Source organism: Cervus elaphus, chromosome 32 (assembly GCF_910594005.1).
Source record: "Cervus elaphus chromosome 32, mCerEla1.1, whole genome shotgun sequence".
NCBI lineage: Eukaryota > Metazoa > Chordata > Mammalia > Artiodactyla > Cervidae > Cervus > Cervus elaphus.
Window position 1 is genome coordinate 17,026,505 of NC_057846.1, and position 13,731 is coordinate 17,040,235.

Sequence of the window (13,731 nt, forward strand, 5' to 3'; positions counted from 1 at the left end):
CCCATCTAATTGTGATTATAAAGTCTTTTTGGCATCTCTTGTGATATGGATTTTATATTTTTGTGTTAGTGTTTTACATGTATCTTTTCCTTTTCTTTCCAACAAGATTTCCAATACCCAGAGGAGGGGACTGTTCCATTTCTTCACATTTCTCATGACACCAAGCAGAGTGTTAACACCCGGACATTCACAAGGAGCAACCACATTCATAAACACTAAACTTCGCAATCCTTTCATGAGTGTTTGGTATAAAACTGTGCACAGTGTGAACGATTAACAAGTACCAGGGTAATTACTCACATTACTTCTGTTCTAATTGCAGCGTGTTCAAAGAACCCAACCTTTGCAGCAACTTTGCTCAGTTTCCTGACCTGCGTGAATGCTCATAAAAATGAACAAAAACAGTCATTATGGGCTGAACTGTATTCTCTCCAAATGAGTATGTTGAAGTCTTAATTCCCAGCATCTCAGGAATGTGACTGTGTTTGGAGATGGGGTCTTTGAAGAGGTAATTGCAGTAAATGAGGTTATTAGGGTAAAGTGCTGGTCTGATAGGACTAGTGTCCCTATAAAAAGGGACGAGCAGACAGACATACTGAGGGTCAACACTGCGAAGACTCAGAAGAAGACCACCATCTGCAAGCCCAGGAAAGAGGCCTTCGAGCGACCAAATCTGCCGACACCTTGACCTCAGAACCTCCGGAGCTGTGAGAAAGTGCGTTGTTGTCTCAGCCCTGTCTGCGGTATTTCACGGCAGCCCTGGCAGTTAGGATCCTTCTGGAATGGAAGGGTGGGTTTGGCTGCGTCCCTCTAGGACTGCCCTTACATTTGGGTTCTGGGAGGAGCCAGTGAGCTCATTTGCTTAGTAGTCTGTCCGAGGGAGTGCAGAGAGATAGTGGGTAGGGCCTACGAGCAGATTTATTGCTCCGCAGCCAGACTTTTTGGCCATGGCCATCAGTTTTGGCAACCCACTGCAGTATTCTTGCCTGGGAAATCCCACAGATAGCGGATCCTGCTCTGCCGGGTCTACACCGCACCTACCCTGCCTGGGGTCGCAAAGAGTCTGACATGACTAGTGGCTAAAACGACAACCACACTCTGTTTTATTTCCCCTTATCTGGGTATCCTTGGCCGAGTTCCCTGACTGATTTTTTTGTCTCAGTTCTTCACCTGAGAAGTGGAGACAGTCACTGTATGTTTTCATAAGGATGTGAAAAACAATGACTTTTAAAAAACATACCAGTGCTTAGAACAGTCCTTAGCACACAGGAATGAATAAACTCTAGCAATGGTTTGAAGATATTTACATTTAGTACATTATTTGAAGTTATTTACCTTTGCTAAATAGAACTCTAGCAACTTTAAATAAATTTTAAGCACTGAAATTTAAGGTCCCATAGCTTTTAAAACCTATCCTTAATATACTAGAAAGCTAAATTATTCATCTCTTTATTGTGTTTATGTACACACCCACATACATATAGTTTTATTAATCCAAGAAGAAGTAACCTATTAGCTCTTCTGCTGTCAAAGAGGAAGCACACGTTCATAGGCCTTGTCCAGTTTCCTGGGGCTCTTGTGTTCCTTTTGTTTGGGTACCTCGGTCAGTGGGTCATGAACCATCCTGCTGAATTAATAAGGCAAACTGGGCTATGTAGTCCAGGGCTGATGGATGTCCTCAAAAATGACTTCCATTGAATAGTTTTCTTTTTATTATCTGTTTTCCTCCCAAATTAGTGCTGTAAAACCAACTTTCAAAGGCATTTCTGTGATTTGAGATTATTGCTGTTACTACCCTTAGATTTTTTTCCCCCCCAAGGGGGTTGCAAGACCAAACTGCCTTTGCACATTTCGAGCATCTAATCTGTTTTAATATGCTAATAAGTTTTAATATGGTGCAGTCTTGTGCTTATAACCACAAACCTTATTGTAAATGTCAAAAGAATTCAGATCTTAATATATCCCCTGTAGTGATACATTAATAAGGGCCATAGGAGCAAATTCTGTAGGTAGTTATTTCTTAATGGACCAGGGCTCTTTGCTATTTGATTTGGAGATCAAAACCCAGAGAGACGATAAATAGTGTGCATTTTAATTTTAGGACGTGATGTTTGCTCTCCCCACAGCATGGGAGAATTTCCCTTGAAAACCCTCATTTATTAATCTACCATGACGGTGCCAAGGACATAATAGATTTTTTTAACTCATAATTGTCAAATAAATGAATACACATATTATACTCATCACTATGTTACAATTACATACTGTAGCAGCAGAGGTGATCTTTGAGATCATCTAACTTTGCATCATTGCTTTGCAGATAAGTTAATCAAGGTCAAAGAAGTTGAATGACCATGGACCATGACTGAGTCAAATCTAGAAGTCAATTTGTTTGACTTCAAGTCCAGTCTTAATTTTGGTTTTCAATTACACCATCTCTAATAATGATCTGAGGAAAGGAGTATAATTGTGAGACTTCTTTACATTTTACTACACACAATATTTTTGAAGAATACATGGAAAATATAAAGTGAATTTAGTTTTTTAGTCTTTATCCAATTAAAAGACCCCTGGGTGTAGCCGGTGGCATTTTTTATAACCTTTACTCAGGCAAACTTGTATCCCTTATTTTTGGAGTAATGAACCAAGTTTCATGAGACAGCTGATCGCTAATCTTCATCCAGGTGGGGCTTAAGACAATTACGCTATTCAGCGGCTTCCCACTAGCTGTCTATTCTCCACACGGCAGTGTGTACACGTCAATGCTACCCCCTCAGTTTGTCGGCTCGGCACTCTGTGATGACCTAGTAGGGTGGGCTGGGAGGGGAGGGAAGCTTAATAGGGGGGATCTATGTATAAGTGTGGGTGGTTTACGATGTTGTACATCAGAAACCAATACAACATAGTAAAGCAATTATATTTAAAAAAAAAAGCTCTTCAGTGGATAAGCGCCACACAACTCAACACGTCTGTGTTTTCTACAGGCTACCCCTAAGAGGCAGCACAATCCAGCAGTCCAACCTCTTTTCATTCATTATCATTTGATTTTTAATAAACCTGCCAAAGAGGAGAGTATAATATCGAATGGGTTGATATAACCTCAAATTACGTCACTTCTCAGGTCTTCTGTGATGTGGGCTAAAACTATGATTACTTAAGTGCCGCAAGAACAGAGCTCCAAGGAGCAGAAAACAGGGAGTCCGTATCTGGGTGACTTGCCTTGTGACCACCCATGAGGTCCAGGTGAAAGAAGCATATAATCTTCTGCGTCTCTATTTCAACTAGGCCATGCAGCAATAAATCTGCAATAAATCTCTCTTCAGGTAGCATTATGGTTTAGAGAAAATATTATGAGTTTTGCATGAGAAATCCTGGCTTTTGCATCAACGGTGACGTCTTGGCCTCTTGGCCTTTATTTTCTAATATGGAAAATGGGGGGATGTGTTAAAGGAGGTTTTCTTCCAATGATATCTTTTCTGAGGTTGTATAACAGCATTATGCTTCTAAGAGAGAAGGGCCAAGAAAAAATGTGCCATTTCCTCCAGTGCTGAGACTGATGGGAAACCTTCATGTTTCTGTACAGTTAACTTCAATATCAGGAGAGTCATGGGCTGAGTCAAAACACACCCACTCTTAAACCTGGGATGACCCAGTCAGAGTACAAACTCAGTCTTGGCGCTTCACAGTAGGTTTTAACATCTCCTGAGCGCACTTGCTATCTGTAGACTTTGAGGCAGTGGAAGATTATTTCTGATATTTAGAAACCTAACAGGCTGCCTCTTGGAGACTTGGAGTGGCTCTGATTGACAGCTGGTTTCAGATACGTATTTTCACGGCTTTGGTTAGGTGTGAGGACATATCAAAACGAGTTGCTGAGTGTTATGGAACAAAAGGAAAGGAGGGATTTTTTTTCTACCAGTGTGATCTCTAAAGATCTTAAAGGAATCATTTGTAAAGCAAATTGGCTAAATATCATTTGTAACATTGTAAGTGAAGGTTTCTTTTTTACATACAAAAGAGACTTGGGAATTAAGTAGGAGGCCCTTTAAACTAAATATATGTTAGTTTGGGGATAAGCAAACTGCTGTTGAAAGCTTCCTTTGTTATCAGTTTTTAAAACTGATTCATTTAAGTCAGCAGATGGTTTCTTTGTTAGTAGCACTCACATGAAATGAAGTTATGTGTGTTTTAAACCAATCTCTTTAGTATTTATGTACATGGAGGTTTACTAATAGTAATAATGTTGATGATGACTATGATTGATAATTTTCAGTAAGGAAAACTGAGGTGTAGGGATGTTAAAGATTTGAAACAAAATGTAAATATGTGATATTTCAATTTTACTTAAGTCTATGCACTACCTCTCAGGCATAATTCACATTTCTGAATATTTTAAAGACTTAGTTTTGAGGTAGAGAATATGTAAAAAGTTGGAGGACCAAAAAGCAAATGCTTCTGTTTCCACTAGAGAATCCTCAGATTCTGTTAAGACATCTTCCATTAAGGAAAGGCAGTATCTTCAACTTTAGCCAAAATATAAAACTTTCTTTTGGACCTTGGAAGCCTGTAACTTTGGAAGCCAAAATATAATTCTTTTTCAAACCAGTTTTTCAATGTGTAAAAATGGAAGTGGTTATATAGTAGAACTTTTTCTTCATGGTTATTAAGACTCTGAAACATTTATTTTTACAAATGGCACTAAGAACCCCATTTATGCCATTGGCTCTGATTTCCTGGTCAGTCTCTCCAAACCAAGGCTCCCTGGTTGACCAGTTGACCGGATTGCTGCCAGCAGAGAATCACAGAGCTTCTCTGGCAGGGTTACACAGCTCTTCTTGGAGAATCAACTAAAAGTTGTAAAAAATGATAAGAAATCAGTGGGGCAGAGAAATAACCTCAAAGTGATCAGACATGGACACATTAGGCTAACGGTAGTGTCTGGATGGGTTGACAGTTAAGAGGGAATCAAGAGAGGGCACATTTCTGCTTTTTCCTTTGGTTTGAGACTTCTGTCATGCACTATTTTTAGCCCTTTTAAAATTGTTGAGCACCTCTGTCCTCTGAGATGCCTCTTAGCAGTATTGTTCCTTAACAGCTGTTCTACAAATTGTGTCATTGGCAGGAGATACTGCAGACCACACTGGGCTGATCTTAGCATGCAGCCAGGTGAAGACCACGTCTTGGTTCTGAATCTTGAGATTCACAGCAAATGTGGCCGCTGGCATGCAAATTTGAGTACATCTTCATCCTATTTCCCTTTTAATGGCAAGAATTTCAAGATTGAATTTAGATTTCAGAATTTGCACACGTAACAGGTATATAAAGGGGCTTCCCAGGTGGCTCAGTGGCAAAGAATCTGCCTGTAGTGCAGGAGACGCAGGAGATGCAGATTCGATCCCTGGGTCAGGAAGATCCCCTGGAGGAGGAAATGGCAACCCATTCTAGTATTTTTGCCTGGGAAATCCCATGGACAGAGGAGCCTAGTGGGCTACAGTCCATGGTGTTGCAGAGTCATAGTCATGACTTAGTGACTAAACAACAACAACAGATTTGCAACACTGTGAAATTAACCAACATTTTTCCCCCCTTAAACCAACATGCTTTTATTGGTAAGATTCTGCAGGTCTTATTTGGTGTCCTTGTTGCAGAGTTCCTTCTACCACTGAAGTGACTGGGCTTATGGGGCATGGCTTAAAATCCTCCATCACAATTAAACAAATAATCTCTTTCCTCCTATAAAACAAACAAAAAAACAAACAAGTGAAACCTCCCAACATGGTGGCATGGCTCCCTGTTGGGTCTGTCCTTTGCTGGCTTCCCCTGCTGGTTCCTGCTGCTTCATCCTTAAGGAGATTGTAGGCAGGTTGACATCTGCTAGGTCACAGCTGCCTCTTCTGAATTACGCTCCTTTCTTTCTGTCCCACTTCTAAATGACTAACTAGTGCTATCTGTTGCTTTTACCACCTGCTGAAAAGCTGACAAAACAGGTCTCTGTTTGGAATCGTTCATTCTGAATATTCTTTCAAGACGCAGCTCTCATTTCTTACTTTCCAGACATGCATGGCACACAGAATTTTATTTTTCCAAAGTAATACTTTTTCTGTGATAGCGCAAAGGTCTTCAGAGAAGTGTTTGAAAACTAACAAAGTAAGCTTGCAGTATATACCACATGAAGTCATATACCACAAACAGTCATTTTTTTCTGTGGAGGATGTGAACGTTATTTTAATTTGATTTTTAAATTTTGTGATTTATATTGCTCATACAAAATTTGGACTTGGTGTGTCTATTACATTAAGAGCATTAGGAAGAAAAAAGTCAGCTAGAGAAGCAGTAGAGCATGGGAAACCTTTGTGGGTATTTAAGGAGCATTGCTGGACAGGTCTCCTGAGACAGTCTAATCAGAGGCAAGGTTAGAATGGCTCATTCATAAAAGCCCTCTCTTCTTGGCCAGAATTCCTGTGGGTCTCACGTTTTTGGGGAACAGCTCTCAGTAGTAGTGTTTGATAGCACAAGCCCATAATTTTCTATTTAAAGATCTAACCTTTTTTCATATCATATCTCATAAGGATCAAAAGACAGAGCACGACATTTTAATTTGATCATATCATTTCTGTAGGGATCTGAGCTAAAATGTCCAGACACGGTGCATTCATAAGATGTGTCATAGAGACAGAGCTGAGAGAGTCTAGAGCAGCTCGGTTCGGTAGGACTAGGATGCAAACCACTTAAGTAATTCTGGATTTTCTAGTGGTTGCATTGGAAAAAAAAAAAGTAAAAAAGAAACAGGTAAAATTAATTTTAATAATTTATTTTGTTTGAAAATGAGAGTGTTAGTCAGTCAGTTGTGTCTGATTCTGTGTGACTCCATGGACTGTAGCCCACCAGGCTGCTCTCTCCATGAAGACCTAATATATTAGAAATATTATTTTAGTGTAGAGTAAGTATATAATTATGAATGTGAGACATACTACGCTTTTCTTTGATAAGCCAGTGTGTTTTATGCTTGTAGAACATCTCCATTCATGCTAATAACATGTTAAGCGTCCAGTAGCTGCAGATGAGTAGTGGCTACTGAGTTGCACAGGGCAGTTCCAAAGGAATGGTTGGGTGTTATGTCCCTTACACAGATCCTTTTTTAAAAAATCACATCTCTTCAGTATGTTTGACTAGTGCTGGATGACATCTGGATGGTTGACTCTGTGTAGGTAGCAAAATTGTACTCTCTTAGAAAATTTAAAAGCCAAATTTGTCTTCTCACTCAGATAGATCGTTGTTCCATCAAGGCTACAATCCACATCCTGGTAAATTATGATACATTTTTCTCTCCAATTAGAGTAAAGAAGATGATGGTTACTTGAATTATCCCAATAACTGTTTAGTTTCAGAAGTGATTTTTAAGCACTTAATCTTTCTGTCATAATTTAAATTGTCACAACTTTCAAGATTATATCTATTTATCTAAAGACTTGAAAAAGACTTTCAAAATTTAGGTTATTCCCTTTGAGAATTCACTGTAATAGAAATTGGCATGGTGATACATTTTTAAAAAATCACATTTTTCTTGTGAAGTTAAACTGTAGAATAACACATTTAAGTGTAAAATAAAGTGCACAATGGTATACAATCTAGAGTTAAAAAACCCACTGCTTTCTATGGAAATAAAAGTAGTGTAACTGTGGAATTCCCTGGAAACACCACACAGCATAACATCTTATTCTTGCCAAGTAACAAGACCTCTTTAAAAGCTCTCATCTCATTTCCAAAAGGAAATAGAAAATCAATGAAAACATCAACAAGAAAAGTAAGCCAGGTACTTCAAAGAGGAAATAGAAAATCAATAATCAATGATTACCCAGCAAAGTAAGTATGGTAATACTTGTAAAGAAAATTAATATATATTAGGGGAAATTAATATATACTTACACATATATGCTTCTCTTTGTATTGGAAGCAGAGTTGGAATTAACATGAATGCATCACAGTACAAATAGTTATTAGATGTATGATTGTATTTTAGGTCATATTCGTAATTACTGCTTCATCTCATTTTATATTACTTGAATTAAATTTTGATATAAAATGGTTGTAAGATACCAAAGAGCTTGCCTGGTGGCTCAGCTCCACCTGCCAATGCAGGAGACGTGGGTACAATCCCTGGGTTTGGAAGATCCCCTGGAGGAGGAAATGGTAACCCACTCTAGTATTCTTGCCTGGGAAATTCCATGGACAGAAGGGCCTGGAAGGCTACAGTCCATGGGGTCATAAAGAGTTGGCTATCAAGACTTAATGACTATACAACAAGAACAACAAAGATGCCAAAATCTAGAAACCTCCTTTCTCATCCATCTTTCTAGTCTTCATACTATTCTGACCAAATGTTACATTTGCATTTTTCTTCTTTGTTGAGTCACAGTATAACTATTACCACTATTTTATGTTTAAAAGGCATAATGTTCAATTTCCTAGAAGACTTTATATATTTGTAGAATAAGGCTTAACATTTGAACAAGAGTCTAATTCATTTGAAATAGCTTTTAATCTGTATAATTTTTAATGACTTTTAAATCACCTCTAGATATTTTTAAATGGTAAAGCCTTCAAATTATGAAATTACATAAACTTAGAAGTTTAATATAGATAATATTTTAGTTACTTTGATACTATAGGATGGGCAATGAAATAAATGTATCTTGAAAAATTTTTTAAATTTCCATTTTAATCAAGAAAATGTGAAGTATTAAGATGATTAGATGTCTATTAAAAATAAATGTTAAAGGTACATTAACTTTTCAGAATAAACTTTTCATTTTAGAACATTTATGGTGAAACTGTGAAGATAATACAGAGTTACCAGGTACCCAACAGTTTTACCTATTATTAATATAGTAAATGAATATGGTAGATTTGCTGCAATTAATGAACCCATATTGATACATTATTATTTTAGAAGTCTATTCTTTATTCATACTTCCCTGTGCTTGCATGCTCAGTCACTCAGCATGTCTGACTCTGTGACCCCATGGACTGTAGCCCGCCAGGCTCCTCTGTCCATGGGATTTCCAACGCTGAATACCAGAGTAGGTGGCCATTTCCTTCTCCAGGGGAACTTCCCGACCAAGGGATCGAATCTGCATCTCCTGCTTTGCTGGCAGATTCTCTACAGCTGAGCCACCGGGGAAGCCCAAGGTCCTTGTTCTGTTCCAAGGTCCCATCCAGGATGTTGTATCACATTTAACCATCATATCCTCTTAGGCTTCTCTTGGCTGTGACAGTTTCTCAGACTTGCCTTGTTTTTCATGACCTCTGATGGTTTTGATGATGACCAGTCAGGCATTTTTTAGATTGTCCCTCATCTGGGACTGTCTCACGTTTTCCTCATGATTAGAACTGGACTGTGTATTTTGAGGAGGAAAACCACAGAGGTTGTGTGCCATTTTATCAATCTAAGTGCATCCTAGCTAAGTAACAGTTGATGTCAACAAAGAAATACATGATGGAGAAGAGTATGTGACAGGTTTCTCTGCTATAAAGTTATTTTTCTCCTCCTCTTTCCACACTGTAAGCTTTAGAAATAAGTCACTGTGTGCAGCCCACACTTAAGGTGAGGGGGTTGTGCTACACCTCCTTGAAGGTGGGGAATCTGTGTCAATTTTTCAGAGTTCTTTGCATAGAAGGCTTGTCCTTTCTCTTCTGTCTCTCTTCCTTCTTTACTTCCTTTCCTTCCCCCCCTCTCATTTCTTCCTTTATTCATTATTCAATCATTTATAATTGCATAGGCTCATGCATAGTTGTCTTTATTTTCATAAATATGTAAATATGTAATCCAACATCACTTTATATTTTATTGCCATCAGGAGCTCTTTCAGTTGGCCCCAGTGTCCCTTTGATGTCCTTGTGGTGTGTTTGTTTTAACTTTTTGAGTTCTTCCTTACTTTCTGGAACTATTGGATGCTCCAGGTCCCTCTTACTCTCTTTATATTTCCTGCCCTAAATCTAGAATCAGCCATTTTCCCAAAGCTCCCTCATTGCTCTTATTTCAGGGTCATATTGAAAACCAAGATCTGGGTGCCCAGTATTCTTGCTTCTGTATAAAGTTCTAGTGCTCACAGCTGACAGAGACTATATCATGTGCTTTTCTGATCCCTGTTTTGCTGTGATTTTAGCCTGTAAGTTAGTCTCAGAGAGGCTACCAACACTACATATGTTAACATCTTTAACTAGGCTGGTAATGATATGCTACTTATAATCCCTTCTCTATCCCAGCCTTGTATATAGAAAGGATATAGTGACTATTTGCCTATTTTTGTTTTAAATTATGACTTTTTAATTTTCAACCAGACAGATCTATTAGAGATAATGGTCATTCAACATACAAAGGGTAATAGGTTTGTACTGATTTTTATAGAAGCACAGAAAAGGGAAATTCACTTAACCTGTGAGGTGAAGTGCAAGGATTAGTAAAGCATTTAAAATAAACAAATCATAAAGACCATTGTGATTATTTTGAGTCTTTTCACCAGTAAAAGATTTCTTCACTTACTCGTGTTGCACCACGTGTGAAGTTTTGAAGACTGCTAAACAGTGTTACTGCCACCAAAGTTTAACAGTTATGCCTCATTTTTTTTTTGTTCCAAAATCCTTTTTTAAAACTAGTCTATGAGCTTTGCTTCTTACAGAATTCTTTATGGCTGTTTGAGATGATATAGAATTTCTGTATTAGTTTTTACTAAGGTTTCAAAAAAATCAAAATCTGAGTGGCTTACTTCACTAAACACTTGCTTCTGCTTGGCTTGGGCCCATGTGTCTTCTGGTCTGAGACCTAGGATGGCGGAGTGGCCTTCTTGTGTGGAACGCTGGTCTCATGGCTGAGAGCAAGAGCAAAGGCAGGTTGAGCTCACTGCCTTCACATCGAAAGCTCCTGCTCAGATGTAGAAAGTGCCCCGTAGGCTCTCAAGGTTCAAAGTCAATGAGTCCGATAAAGCCATATCCTTAGGAGGCTCAGGGCAAATTACGTGAAAATGGGCAAAGCTGTAGAAACGGATGAGAGGGAGTGAGAAATGATTAGTTAAATCCCTCAGATGTTGCCTAGATGCTTTGGATGACATTGAACTGCATCTGTCAGAAAAACCTTAAAAGAAAAGCAGAGAGGCTCAGAACAAGGTAAAGGTCTATTTCTCCTTCCCAGATGCAAGTCCAAGTCGCTGCCCCAGGGTCACTGTAGCAGTCCACACCGCCAGAGACCGGGGTTCATCTTACCTTGTTGCTCACCTCTCTGACTCGCGATTTAAGATGGTTGCAGGCAGTAGTATGGAGGGAGAAATTAAGAAGGACCTGTACCTCACTTCTTTTTTCAGAAGTATCTAGAAAAATGTTAAATGACAATTTTACTTACATTTTATTGTCCAGAACACAGTCACGTAACTATACATAAATGCAAGGGAACCTAGTAAATACAGGATTCCATTTTTATTCTCTGTGGTGTCTCTATGTGCAGCTAATTTTTTACTACTCTGGAAGAAGTAAAGAAAGATTCTGGAATAAAAACATGCTAACAGGACTTGGAATAAATTTTGTTGGATTTATCAAATAAAGTCTGGGAAATGAGGAATTGTAAGGTAATCTAAAAACACCAAGTGAAAAATAGGAACAAGTGAAAAAGATCCAGAAAATGATGGCTTGATGTAATGTAAAATGCAATGAAGCAACAACAGAGTTTGAACAGAGGAGAGGAATGGTTAGAGAATGGAAATAACTTTTTATTTCTGAAGAAAATAGGTACAGATCAGGTGCACAAAGAGTTAAAGTTCAGTATTTTTCCATGAAAGTAATACTCCATCTCCGGAATCTTATGTGAAGGAAGACCTGCCCCAAACTTGTTTCACTTCTTATGATCCTTCATTTTTATTTGTTTTAACTTATTCATTTTCCGCTAGAATTCTAATCAAATTGCTTTAAAAGGATCTTGGCGATTCCTGGGCTTTGCTTAGCTGATCAAATATTTTCTGAACAAATTAGTGGACTTGCAAATCAGATGAGAGGAAAAGTTGGCTGGAAACTGCATTATGTATTCCAGAAAGTTGGAGAATTACTGGATGTACCATGTACTGTTAATGAACCAAGGCATGTGAAAATTTTGAAGAGTTTATTTGAGCAAAAACATTATTTCAGATCAGGCAATGACAAACCAGAAGTGGTTAGGAGAACTCCACCAGCAAGAGCTCTGGGAGAGACTTTTATAGAAAAAAGGCAAAGTAAAGAAATGGTTGATTGACTGCTTGGCTGTCTGTGGTTGGTGGTCCTTAGTCATTTGATTTCCTGACCCTGAGGCTTTTGCTGGCTTAGATTTTGGTTTGTTTATGCAGGCTGCCATGGCATGAAATCTACCTCAGTCTGATGGCCTCCTTGTTTTTAACATTCCCCCCAGTTTGTTCATCCTCTTTTTTGCAAGACAGACTGACAGTGTACTGGTATTAGTGGGACTGTCAGTGACTTCACTTTCACTTTTCACTTTTATGCATTGGAGAAGGAAATGGCAACCCACTCCAGTGTTCTTGCCTGGAGAACCCCAGGGACGGGGGAGCCTGGTGGGCTGCCGTCTATGGGGTCACACAGAGTCGGACACGACCGAAGCGACTTAGCAGCAGCAGCAGCAGCATTCACCATCAGAGTTGTTTTTCTCTTATTGCAAAATGTTTCAATTAATAACATTTTCTCCTGCATAGGCACACTAGATACATTTCATGTCTGGGTACTTACACTTTGATATTTATTCTTCATCTTTCATAGTGCTATTTAAGACAGAGCCTAATATTTCTGGAGAATGTGCAGAGATACTTTTAAAATGTGTGTGTGTGTGTGCGCGCATGTGTAAGTCAGCAATTGGATGTAACTGGAGTGATTTATACTGTGCTTGGAAGGGCATTGCAATTTTGGCTTCTGAATATAAAGTAGTCATTTTCTATTTAGTTGGTAAAAAAGTGCTTAATGATTGCTACGCACTTAAAGGGTCCTAAAGTTAGACTTAAGGTGTTTTTTTTTTTTTTAACATTTCACTCCTTTTTTTTTCATTCTTTTATTTTAGCATATGAAATGAATGCAGAAAATCCTAGCATTATCCATCTGGGGGACTGCCATGACCTTTCAAACAGCAGCATCAGAGGGATCTGGGGAAATATATGCTGTGAACATTTAATAACACCACTACCGTGACTTAGTGAACATTTCCATGCTTCTGTACTATGAAAATATCGCATTGGGACCATGGTTGAAAAGTTCAAAAACACAAAAGTTGAAGAATACATGGCATTTGAAATATCTACTTTAACTGTTCTGGACAATGTTTGGTCTTGGCCTAGTTGGGGATTACTTAAGTCTTGGCTTGGTTTTTCATAACAAGGACAGAATAAACAGTGATTATTTACTATTTGGGATGGCCATAATTTAAAATGTTTTTTAAACTCTCAAATTCCACTAACAGCATATTAATGTACTAGTCAGTTTTCTTAGACTTTGTTGCAAATTCACGATCTGTGCAGCAGAAACAACCTGGACTGATTCTTTTGTACTAAATGTATTGCAACAGAAGTTGTCTTTGCTCCTCTGACAAAGGACTTTGGAAGAATGAGTTGCCCCCATCCCCTTTTTCTTTGAAAAGCTCTGATCAGAAAAATGACCATTTTTCTTTCCTTCCTTGCCTCCGTGGTTGATAATAGGATTTTACAAGGTAAA

General features: G+C 38.4%; 1 long non-coding RNA gene across 2 annotated transcripts in view; it reads left to right on the forward strand.

The window, feature by feature from the left end:
• LOC122687924 overlaps positions 1-13,731 on the forward strand; it is a 137,970-nt gene that overhangs the window by 68,166 nt on the left and 56,073 nt on the right. Inside the window, exon 5 of one of the 2 annotated variants that reach the window (XR_006339268.1) lies at positions 323-1,380. The exons of the other annotated variant lie outside the window; for it this stretch is intronic. This is a non-coding gene — a long non-coding RNA (uncharacterized LOC122687924). Of the gene's footprint in view, positions 1-322; positions 1,381-13,731 lie in introns of those variants that run through there. 2 annotated transcript variants of the gene reach the window in all.